Source organism: Erpetoichthys calabaricus, chromosome 4 (genome assembly GCF_900747795.2).
Source record: "Erpetoichthys calabaricus chromosome 4, fErpCal1.3, whole genome shotgun sequence".
NCBI classification, from domain to species: domain Eukaryota; kingdom Metazoa; phylum Chordata; class Cladistia; order Polypteriformes; family Polypteridae; genus Erpetoichthys; species Erpetoichthys calabaricus.
In genome coordinates, this window is record NC_041397.2 from 76,761,402 (window position 1) to 76,774,492 (window position 13,091).

The following is a 13,091-nucleotide window of genomic DNA, read 5'->3' on the forward strand; positions in this document are numbered from 1 at the left end:
GAAAATATGAAGCTGGTTTTAAATTAAAAGTTGTTGAAGTGGCGAAAGAAATTGGTAACTGCGCTGCTGCAACAAAATTCGATGCGTTTGAGAAACTGATGCGAGATTAGAGGAAGCAAAAAGATGTAAAAAAAACTAAGTATCGCATTTTGGAATGGGTGTATAAATGGGGTCTGGTTTTATGGTCGATTTTCCGGGTTTCAAGACCCGGCTTACACGTGAGTATATACGGTAAATGCACTCAGTGAAGGTGATGCAGCCTTTCAGAATTCAATGTCTGCTGTCCTTGCTATTAATTGTCATTATAATTGTAATTATACAATTAAGGGAACAGAAAAAGTGAATTATTGGGAAAATGACAAAAGACAGGTTATGTAAATGATGAGAAGATGTAAAGAATGTCACTGATGCTGAGAAGCATTTGGAAGAAAAACCTGCAGCAACAGAGGGCAACCAGGATTGAACTTGGGTAGCACTAAACTAGAGTTAGTGTGTCTCAAGTAAAATGAAGAAAACACGCAAACTCCATACAAGCCATCGATGGGCAAGCTATTAGGACCTTGCAAGTGTGTGGTGGTAGTGCTATTCACTGTGCCACCATGGCATTTAAGAACTCCAGAAATTAAAGATTGTTAAATTTGTTTTTATACTATGATGTTTTTATTGTTATGTTTTAATAATGCATTGCATGCTTTCAATTACAAAGTGATATCTTTTCATACTGGAATAAATCAAGGTGTGATAGATTCAATGAATGCAGAATGTAATTAATGTTTTGCTTTCAAAATGTTTACCGCACATATTCATTATAGTTACATAAACCTTCATTTCTTACACCAGATGTAAAATTGCATGTCAGATTTATTTAAGTCTCCCATAAATATTTGTTAGTACAGCAGCTTAACCTATGCAAATATTTACATCCGACCTGATTTAACAATGTTTACTGTAAAATTTGAGTCTGCTTATTGTAGTAAGCAAAACACTTATTTTGGTAATTGTGTTGTAGGTTTAATGTATGCCGTAAAATTTTATAGATTAAAATATCTATTCAATTTTGAAAATGTGGGATCAACAAACAAACATATTGTAGAGTTGTTAACATTTTTAAAAATGTTTACAGATTAACATGTATCAAAAATAAACGTCTCACTCTTACTTAACTAGAGTATTTCTGTTTTGTTGCAGAAAATAAGATATGTGTTTTTGACAGTGCTTTTCTGTTTTAATCTAATTTTTAAGAGTACAAAGAGAGACTAATCCCATGCTGTAACTGAACTTCTTTCTTTATTTACCTGCCTGCATTCCTGCTTATGCAATGAGCCTGTAAATTCAAAATTAATATAGCAATGCTCTGTATTTAGTCATGCAATGGTCTACAAGCTACTTGAGATTTTTGCTATTATTTTGTCATTTAACTACTGAAATTTTCAACTGAGCAGACATAAGTGTTAGTGATAGAGCAAGCAAAACAAAATTAAAGAGATAAAATACAGCCCAGAAGACTAAAATTCTACAACAGCAAGCGCAAATCATAAGATCATTCAAAGTTAACATGAGGAAATCAAAAGTTGTGAATCCATCTCTTTCTATCACACGGTCAAGGAAAGACAGAACCAGCCTTGGGAGCACTGAGTGCAAGACAAAAACGAGCAATAGAAGTAATGCTGATTGATCACTGGGCACACTGGCCATGCTCAATCCAAAACCAACACTCACTTACATACGGGCCACTTTAATGTCTCCAACCTGCTTAAAATGCACATCTTTTAGATGGGAGAAGAAATCGGAATGCCTGGAGAGCAATCTACTCAAATGCAAGTAAGAAATGTCAGTTTCACACAAACAAGTAAAATATTCATTCATTTTCTCAATCTGCTGATTTCACTACATGATTGCAAGGCATGAGGGCTTATCAACACAGTGTGCTGACAAAGCTTCATTAATTAAGAATTTTAATGGTATTTTACTATATCATTTAGAAGTTCCCTTTTTCTTAGCATTAATTCTTTGAATATATTCTTGTATTGAATTACAATATGCTAAAAAGATGAAAAGTTGGTGTTCCTAATTAAGAAATCTCTCGGCCATCATTTCAGAAAATGAGCATTGAAAGATGTTGCCAATTTCTTCCATGCTGTTTTACTTCAGAATGTTGTGGAGGTATCCTGGGAGTGTCCTCTAGATCTGATATGACATCTCTCACAATATGTATTATATAGAAATTGTGCTCTACTGTGAAGTTTGTGCTGCCATGAAACTTTCCTTACGTATATTGGCCCTTCCTCTTTGACTAGGTATTTTACAGACTTTGATGACTGTTTGAATAATTTGGTTAATAGGAGAAGCTAGTTACATAATGAAATAGACACAGATAAACAGAACTTTATTTATCTCCAGTGGTAAATTTGACTTTTTATAGAAGCTCTTTAAATAAATACATAAATAAATACATATACACAGACACACACCCTGAATTTTAAACACACAACAGAATAACTAAAAAGGAAGAAAATATAAAAAGAAACAAGAATTCCTGACTTGGCAGTCACATTCACAGTGAGGCAGTGTATTGCTGTTTGTATAAAGGAGCCCCAAGAGCATTTCTTGACACACTTCCTCTGAATGATTGGATTTGGATCCTGGTTGGGTGAAAGTACTCAGTGTTAGTCTGTCAGACAGAGGATATGCAGCATTATTTGTAACAGTACTCAGTGTGGACGATTTTTGTGACTGAAGACAGAGAAGAAAATTAAAATTAGTCAAAACCTTTTATTAATACATACCAAGCAAGGGTAAAATGTCAGAGAAACACAGTCCTAGGACACCGCACTTCATCTGCCTCGAGCGCAGATGTCCTTGTTCTTTTATACCTTTCTAATCTCCTGATCGTTGACCATGTAAGCAAAAAATAGCATCCTGACTCATTGTACTTTTCCAGTTTTTGTAAAGTCATTACCCTAAAGGTATATTTTCTTGTCACACACATCATCAAAAGAAACTTCCAGAAAGTATACATGCTTTTTGTCACGCACGCCAAACACAAACAAGTTTCATCACTCTGTCCTATTTTCTATACACACATACATTTTGTTCAATTACATCTTTTTTTGTTTCCACACTCCTCCCTTTTTGAACAAAAATGATGTGGGCCTATAAATTCTATTTTGAAATGGTTGATGAAAGGGAAAGGGGAGAGAAAATGGAAGAAGCTATACGAGACATGCGCTCATCATGTAGCACATATGCCCCTTTCCATAGAGGCGGTAAAGTACTTAGATATTATATAGCGAAACAAAGGGATAATACAACAACCAACCAGGAGGAGGAGACAAAATGTCACAACCAAAGAAATGAAAACAGATCTTATCCATTGTCCCCAGGACCCAAAGGAGGATGCAAACCACTGATAATTAGAAATCTCCCTAAAGGGTCTGTTCCAGATACATATACCCCTAATACATAAATACCTGAGTTACAATGGTTGTCAGCACATACAATGAGAGGCATGTCCTTTTATGATAGAAAACCGATTTTTCAAACCGTATTTTTGGGCCTCAAAAGGTTGATAACCCCAGTCCTCAGTTCCAGTGTTAGCAAAAACCCATTGCCAGTTGTCGCAGTCACTTCCCCTCATACACACGTATTTGTCAGATCCGGTCCACTGGGCTTGTCGACCAGTCCCACAGTTGATAATAGAGCAGAAATCAAACTGCACTGATGTGGTGATTCCCAACGGGAAAGTCAAGGTGACCAGGGCAGTAGACAAGGGAAAAGAAAAACATAGTAGCACAGCAATCAAGGGTGCCATCTCTTGCAATGTGAGGCGTGAATCCAGGCAGGCAGTCCCTCAACTTTCACGGCGTGTGGTGTGGATAGAAGAATTTGGAATGGTCCTCTCCACCTAGGCTGATGCCAGTGTTTCCTCCGAGTATCTCGAACCAGGATCCAGGTGCCCAAACGAATTGGTAAATCCTTGGAAAGGGGGCTGGTCCTCCAGGCTTGATCAACCTGCTGGTGGATTTCCTTCAACGAGGTTCGCAAACCTGCAAGACTAGAGAGAAAATCATTGGGAGAAAAGGTTTGTTAGTGTGTTTATGAGTCCAGACTCCATCAGAGAGGGACCCTTCTTTGGACCCATTTTCTCCTTTCGATATCCGTGGCTGCATTCTGTAAAGAAAATAATTTAATTATCAGGGTCCTGGTCATTTCTCTGTTGGAATAAAGAAATTGGTGTGTTATTATATGCAGCCTCTTTAGCAAAGTGGTCAGCTAAATCATTCCCTTTGCTAGCAGGATCCTGTTTTCCGTGTGAGCTTGACACCCAACAATCGCCTAGCTCCGATGGTTTGGTTATAACTTCTAAAGGGATTCGATCAATTTCTGATGTTGGATGGGTTTGCCAGTACTGGTCTTAATTTGTGCTTAAAGGTTATCTATGCAATATATTTAAACGCGTCTTTTCCTTCATGCTTATTATTAACAAGGAAAACATACGTGCTTGACACCTTTATTCGTATCAAGTGTGCTGACCACTGCGTCACCATGCTCTTCCTTTATAGTACCTAAAATACACAACTTCCATTCATATCACAATTAGACACACACATTCATATCACAATTAGACACATTCCGCTTATCGCCAAAAAACTTGTCTCCCCTTCTCATGTAATATTATTAAAAGAGCATTTTCCCCTTCAAACTTGATCAGGGTTTAAAAGGAAAAATACTTTTGTATATTTACAAGCCTTAAACAAAAGTGGAGACCAATTCATTTGCGCTAAACCAATTACACAAATCGATAATTATCTTTTTCAGTTTTTTAGTTAGAGCTCTCCAGGGACTGGTCTTAAATTCCCTTAGTTTCCATAGTGTTCCATGATCATGGCAGACTCCAAAAGCATACCTGGAATCTGTATAAATTGTTACGATCTTCCCTTCGGACAGCTGACATGCTTAAGTGAGTGCTACGAGTTCAGCTGTTTGTGCACTTAGCTTTATGAAATTTGATTTGCTTCCAGCAGGGCGGTCCCCTTGGACCACTGCGTAACTGGTTGAGGGCGCTCCATTTTTCAATTGTAGCATTTGACAAAGTACAGAGTACATTCTGATACTCATAGGGATCCCTTTTAATACACTCTATAACATACAAAATCACCCAAAGCATTTTCAACACACTTCACCCCAGTATTATTCTATATTTACACTATATTTGGAAACAATGCAGCAAAGGAAACAGAAACGAATGGACTCTGAAGAAAAGCAAGTTCAACTCTTCAGGACAAACAAACATAAAACAGCCTCTCATGATGTTAGCTGGTGTTAACACAATCCCGCTCAGCTAAACGGCGCCGGTTTCCAGATCAAGGAGACTTCGTTGGCGAACTGAGTCAGCGACAATCAAGGAAGAAAAACTTCCGTGGCGATCCAATTACGACAACAAGGACAAATCCAACTATCGAGAAACCACACGGTACGATACCACAGCAAAACCGCATTCCCAGAAAAAAGGCTACAGTCACAGAGAATATTAACTCACAAGAAAAAAGAAAAGGACAGAAGAAATTCATGAGAACTACATCCGTGCTTGCTAATACAGCTTCTGTTGTTGCAGCCACAGCACGAAGACACGGAGGAAATGCTGCGGCCACTGGATCCAGTTTTGTTTTAGAAAAAATAAGTCACCGGTCTTTGTTTATCTCCATGTTGTTGCGTCAGTACTGAATTCATAAATCCCTGCTTTTCGTCCACGAACAAAGTGAATGGACGAGAATGATCAGGCAAACCTAGCGCGGGGCGCAGATAAAAGAGTAGTTTTGAGGTTACAGAGCCTTCTCAGCCAGTTGTTGCAACGGCTGTGCTCTTTCAGTAAAATTTAGAACCCACTGTCTGCAGTGGCTGTAATGCGATTTTACAGTTGTTTTGATTAGCTGCAGCTTAACTTTTAGAAACTTTATGGCCATTGTCCCCCAAAAAACAGCAAACAATTTCTGGGTATTCATTGTACAATTTTTTTTTTTTTTTTTTTTTTTTTTTTTTTTTTTTTTTTCTTCTGTAGCGCTACTGTATCCCGTCCGGCCAAAAGCCTTCTATCTACATACTGTATCCCGTCCGGCCAAAAGCCCTTCTAAATTTTTTTTTTTTTTTTGGGCAAGAGCTTAACCATAAACACAAAAGGGCTTCTCTGTATCCCTGAGGCATGACGGTCCATGTCCATCGGCGGTACCGCGTTTGACGAGATCGGGATGTACGGCGGAGATGCCAGCCTCTGCTTCGGGAGACAAAGGATATTGGGCACGGTGCGGGCGGAAGGAGGACTTCGGGTGGATCACCAGAGGCTCACAGTGGGCTATCCTTTGAATACACTACTTTAGTTATTAAATGGTCAGGAGTATCAAAAATACCTGGAGTAACTTGTAACCAGTCTGTTCTTTCAAGGCATTTTTCCACCCATGGCCCTATTTTCTCCCATTAACAGTGTGTGATTTAGCTAAGGAAAAAATGAGGCACTATGCCGCCAAGATAATATATGTGCTGTGAGCATGTAAGATGAACAGAAGCAGCTGCCTTTGTGGATGAAATAAAAACACAGTAGATGTGAAGGGTTTCGGGGCAAGTACCAGAAGTAAGGAAAGATTCTAGGCAGGTGGTGTCTACTTCTATAGGGAAGTATTGGGCAGTACAGTGTAAAATGTCAGGGGCCTGTAAATTGGGAAAAAGACAAGGGGAAAAAGAATGTAGGGCTTTGAGGAGAATGGTGTGTGGGGAAATATCTAAAGTCCATGCTGCAAAAGAGGGTTTGGGATAAGGGGTAATTTGACACAACAACTTGGGGGTTGAACAGAAAAAACAAAGCTGATTCAAAAGAAACGATGCAGTAAGGTATGTCCGCCAGGACGTGACTGGACTTGAAGAGGTTTTGATACTTGAAGAAGATGAGGTTGTCCAGAAGCAGTAAGCACAGTAACAGTTTTGTTCGAGGTAGGGACCTTTGCCAGCAAGCGAGTGGCACCAGTATCGATTAAGAAAACAGTCTTAGTGCCATCAACGAACAATGTCAGTAAAGGATCAGTCTCTGAATTATGGGTGAGCAAAGGTAGTTGAAAAGAGTGGCTGGAGGTCCCAGTGTTTTCCTATGGCCAGTATTGTTAGTCAGGGGTGTCAGAGGAAACAGGTGGAATAAGGGGAGGTGGGGGCTGTTGCTGTCTGTGAGGGCACTCCCGACGAAAATGTCCAGTTTCACCACAGGCGTAACAAGAGTAGGAATTAACATTGGGATTAAAGGGAGAGGGAATAAAAGGATTCTTAGTGTGGTCAACAGGAGGAGCTCTAAAACCACCTCGTCCTCTTCCTCGTCCTCGTCCCCTTCCTCTAAAGCCATATCCTCGACCTTGGTCAGGAGCATTCCTGGTATAATAGTTCATCTGTGCTACCAATAATTTGGCATGAGAGTCCGATTCGGCATGTTCAGCATGTCGTTTGACTTCATCAAACGTGGCACTTTCCCACTCAATACAGGAAGTGCGGACTTTGTTTTGTATATCAAGGCGCAAGCCGGAAACAAAAGGTGGAACTGCAGCTCGGGTGCGGTCATCAGCATTTCCCAAGCCCGAGTGATTAGCCATAAGGTCTTGAATCCTATGTGCCCATTCATCAACTGTTTCGTCTCTCTTTTGTTTTGCAGCAGAAATAAGGGACCAGTCCGTTCCTTTTTTATATGTTTCTGCAATATTTTGTCTCAACGCCTCCCATTGTGAGTTAAATTCGCCTTCTCCACCTATCCCCTGTCCTCGAGTTAAAGCTGGGTCCATACCCATGGAATGTCATTGCGGACACCCCTGCTAACAGTGGCCCATGTGGTCCCAAACTTTCGACGAAGTACCTGGGTCCATTCAGCAGCATTAGGCTTATACATGCTATCTAATTGATCAAGTTGTTCAACAAATTTTAGTCCTCCTACTTCCTTTGGATCTGGAAGTGCATTCACGACATCTTTTAGTTCTTGGATGTCCCCAATTCCGATTTATCATAACTGTTGTGGGATTTTGGGGTCCAGCTGGATGGGCAGGGTTATAATGGGGGATTGGGAACTTCTATTAAAGGGCAAGTAAGTGAAGGATTAGAGGAGAAAAAAGTTGGAGCTGGTTTGTGAGTGGAGGTTTGACTTCGAGTGCATTTGGAGACGGGGGTTTGTCTAGTACAGGGTGAGTCTGTGCCTGGGGAATCATCAGGGGAAACTTCTGCTAGTTGTAGTGCAGGGGGGGGACAGTCGGAATGGGGAATAGAGGAGGGGATAATAGAGGTGTCTGAGGTCGGTTCTGAGGAGGGGAAAAAAATAATAGGATAAATCTAAACCTGTTTTCTTTTCTATAAATTTTCTAGGAGACCCATTTTTACGGGGCGTCTGTTGATCCTCCGAAAATAATCCTTCCAGCACTAATGATTTTGATCCCCCTGTGCGGCGATTAACAGGCTTACTGTTATAAATTCCCATTATGTCCCCTTGCTCTCCCGGGTTCTGTATTTAATTTTCCAACTATATACTGATTTGTCTAATCCCTTGTACGTATGAATCAGCAAGGCATTAAGTGTGCCACTCACTAAACCTAAACTGTTCCCTTCTTAGTCCCAAGGGGAGACACCTAACTATCGGTCCTGTCCCAGTTCCCAGGAGAACACGGTTTTGTTGCTTATTCTGTATGTAGATTTATTTATTTCGTCCTAACAGCAATCCTGTAATCTGTGCTCTTTTCGGTTTATATTTCCATACCACCCCGTTACTCGTCCCGTTAGCCTGTCCGCTCACATCCCCGGGTTCCAGCTCAGGTGACTTCGTGTCCGATTCGGTTCAGCAGAATACTACATCAATACGTCCAGCCGAGTCTAGGATATGGGTGAGGCCAGTATCCTTTCGTCAGACCTTTCGTATGCGTCAAACTGCTTGGGTCAAGTCTCCATCACCTTAAGCAACCCGTTGAGATATGAGTATGACTAGACGGTCAACAGGAAACTCGCCCTCCCGTTATTTAGAAAATAAAAAATATTCGGAAATCCCCCGGTGCTTACCCCAGCCTGGAAATGTGCAAGCTCTGTCTGGAAATCCGTTCAGTCACCGTGGATGTAGCAAAGAGGAGCCCAGGGGCTCCTCACGCAAGAACTGTTTCAGGACAGGGCAGTCCTAACTTTTGCCGGAGCTGCATGCTCTGCTGCCGGATATCTCAAGTTAACGGCAGTCCGCTGGTAAGACGGATCACTGAAATGGTCTCGCTGGAGGAGTCGACCGGCCGTCTCTTGCCCCACGTTGGGCGCCAAAACTGTGGACGATTTTTGTGACTGAAGACAGAGAAGAAAATTAAAATTAGTCAAAACCTTTTATTAATACATACCAAGCAAGGGTAAAATGTCAGAGAAACACAGTCCTAGGACACCGCACTTCATCTGCCTCGAGCGCAGATGTCCTTGTTCTTTTATACCTTTCTAATCTCCTGATCGTTGACCATGTAAGCAAAAAATAGCATCCTGACTCATTGTACTTTTCCAGTTTTTGTAAAGTCATTACCCTAAAGGTATATTTTCTTGTCACACACATCATCAAAAGAAACTTCCAGAAAGTATACATGCTTTTTGTCACGCACGCCAAACACAAACAAGTTTCATCACTCTGTCCTATTTTCTATACACACATACATTTTGTTCAATTACATCTTTTTTTGTTTCCACATCAGTTTTAATTCTCTCCTGTGCTACTACATTCATGGGGTCCAGAGTGTGTCCCATAACTAAGCCTGTAGATTGTAGATTCAGTAAGCCTCTTTTGAAGTGATGTTACCAGCCCAGCATATCAGTGAAATGAAAAATTGCACTGGCTATCACAAAGTTGTAGAAGATGTAAAGAATGTCACTTCCAACATTAAAGAAATGCAGTCTTCAAAAAAAGAAACTTTTTACTCTGTCCTTTCTTATAGAGTTTCTCTGTTTTCCAAGATCAATCCAACCTGTCATTAATGTGGATCCCCAAGTACAAGTATTATCTCATCTGTATTATATATGTAATTAGAGAATTTTTTACAGCAAGTCCAGATTAAAACCCCCACAAGCCCCAGACTGTCCTGCATACCATGGTCAGGACAGGTTGGGGAGCATCAACTGCCACACCCACCACATGACGGAACAGCTTTGGATCCTGGTTGGCAAAACCCAGGCAGACACACAGTCCGAGTCCCACCCTCCGTAAATGACCCTCTATCTGCCGCAGCCAGGCGTTATGTCCCCTTGGCCTGGTCCAACCACTTGGGTCCTCAACAATGAGGATCCTGTGAGCTGAATCGTCCTTGGAGAATCGCGCCACATGGCCGTAGTGCCGTAGCTGACACTGCCTCAAAATGCAGGTAATGTGCCTCATTCAGGACTCCATGAGCAACTGCTCATTCGACACAACCTAAGGATTCTCCGAAGAGACGCAGTACCAAAGGAGTCCAGTCTTCATCTTAGGTCACTGAATAGTGTCCATGTCTCGCAACCATATAGCAAGACAGGAAGCACCAGGACTCTAAAGACTTGGACCTTTGTCCTTTTGCAGAAATATCGGGAGCGCCACACACCCCTTTCCAGCAACCTCATGAACCCCATGCTCTTCCAATCCATCTGCTGACTTCACAGGGAGAGTCACCAGAGACATGAATGTCACTGCCAAGGTAAGTAAACCTCTCGACAAGGTCGATACTCTCTCTGCAGACAGACACACTGCTGATGGCTGTGCCTAAGAGGACATTAAAGGCCTGGATCTTGGTTTTTATCCAGAACACTAGCAAGTCCAGACACTCACACTCTATGAACATTACATATAAAAATAAAATTAGCTCATGTGTCGCGCCACTCAAAGATCTGTGTGCAATATTTCTCATACATTAAATCAAATGTGGAGAATAACCCTCTCAAAGATTTAAGCAAGTGGTCACTCATACAGTACATTACATTGAGGGGAGTGATATAATGTACAAGAAACTATGTACAGTGGAACCTTGGGTCACGACCGTAATTCGTTCCAAAACTCTGGTTGTAACCCGATTTGGTCGTGAACCGAAGTAATTTCCCCCACAGGATTGTATGTAAATACAATTAATCCGTTTCAGACCGTACGAACTGTATGTAAATATATTTTTATAAAGATTTTTAAACACAAATACACTTAATTATACCATAGAATGCACAGCGTAATAGTACACTAAATGTAAAAACATTGAATAACACTGAGAAAACCTTGAACAACAGAGAAAACTAACATTGCAAGAGTTTGAGCTATAGCGCTACCAACCGCTCGCTAAAAACACTTTTTTTTAATGAGTTTTAAGCACAGGGAAAGAAATTTACATTTGAAAAATCCATAATTTAATAAACAACCAAGAAAAGTAACATTGCAACAATGCATGCTACGAACCGATCGCTGTAAACAGAAGTGAAGTGGAGGTTAAAATCCAATAGAAAAAGTCTTCATTAAATACAACAAGGTTAAAACAATGCTCAAATCAGTCTCTTTAAAAACAAGCTCGGTCCATCCTTATGCAGCCAGTCCTCTCTCTCGTTCGCTCTCTCTCTGTCTCTCTCTCTCTCGCATGTGTGTGTGTGTGTTTGTATGTGTGTGTATGTCTCTCTCTCGCGCACGTGTGTGTGTATGTCTGTCTCTCTCGCGCGCATGTGTGTGTGTGTCTGTCTCTGTCTGTCTCTCTCATGTGTGTGTTTCTGTCTCTGTCTCTCTCGTGCGTGTGTCTCTGTCTCTCTCTCGCACGTGTGTGTGCGTGTGTGTGTGTGTGTGTGTGTGTGTGTCTCTGTCTCTCTTGCGCGTGTGTGTGTCTGTCTGTCTCTCTCTTGCTCGCTCACTCGCTGCTCAGGGAATGCACAGGGAGAGACTGTACACGTGCAGAAATCATCGGCGCACACAAACCGAAAGGGAAACTGGCTTGTTCGTATACCGAGTGTGTGGTCGTGAGCAGATGCAAAAGTTTGGCTAACTTTTTGGTCGTAACCCAATTTGTACGTGTTCAGAGACGTTTGTGAACCGAGGTTCCACTGTACGTGTGTTGTGTGGAAGAGTGCAAGGTCCAGCTGAACCAGAAAAATACCAGCGTTACTTTTTTCTCACATATGCCAAGGCTGTTTGGTGACTGGCAACTCAGGCCATGCACCCAGGTCACCCTGATTGTAGATTCTCTCATGAGTTACAGAGAGACAATTAGGCTTCAGATATAATTCTACTAAGATATACCTCTTATCGTCATTATTTTCCGTATGGGGATTTCTGGGCCTTTTCATATAATTGAAGTCAATAATATTTAGATGTAGCTTAACAATTTGAGATTATTTTTTAACAAAGTTTAGATGAAGACATACCTTTTCCTTGTGTTCTGTCACTTTAAAACGAAAGGAATGTGTAGCGGCATGTCATTAATTGAGAAAGCGTTAGATGTTAATTGCCAGTGTGCCGCCAAACAGCCAAGTGAACAAAGTGAGGAGAAGCGCAAAACCAAAACAAGACTAGCTGCATATTAATTAAGTTGGCATTGATCTTGTTCTGCTGTTCACTGAGACAGAAACATAGACCTGAAGATCATCTCCTCTTAGTAGTGTAATATGTAGTTTGGTCTTAATTCGCTGCTATTACGGTTCTATCTCAGGTACCCTGCTGCTATTCCACAGGGTCCCACATGACACACTTCCTTCACTGTAGCTGGGTGTAATATGTTACACTGTAATCTTAAAACAAACATAAACTGGGCAGAACACCTGGAGTTTTTAAGCAAAAAACTGCTTTTATTATTGATCTCAAATAGTCTACCCTTTGTTTTTAAGTAAAGCTTGGATCAATTAGCTTAGCCCATCCCTAGTATGGAGGATATATCATCAGTTAAGACAAGAGTACTAGAGCGATAGGAATGCACATGGGTTCAAACCCAAATGCCAAACAACTGAGGTCATTAACAAGACCACAAAAAGACTGCCAATAATAAATAAAAATAAATTTCAGTAAATCAGAAAGTCTTAAAAATATCTTAAAACCCCAGAAGTACTCCAAAAAGTATAGAAAACATGTCAGC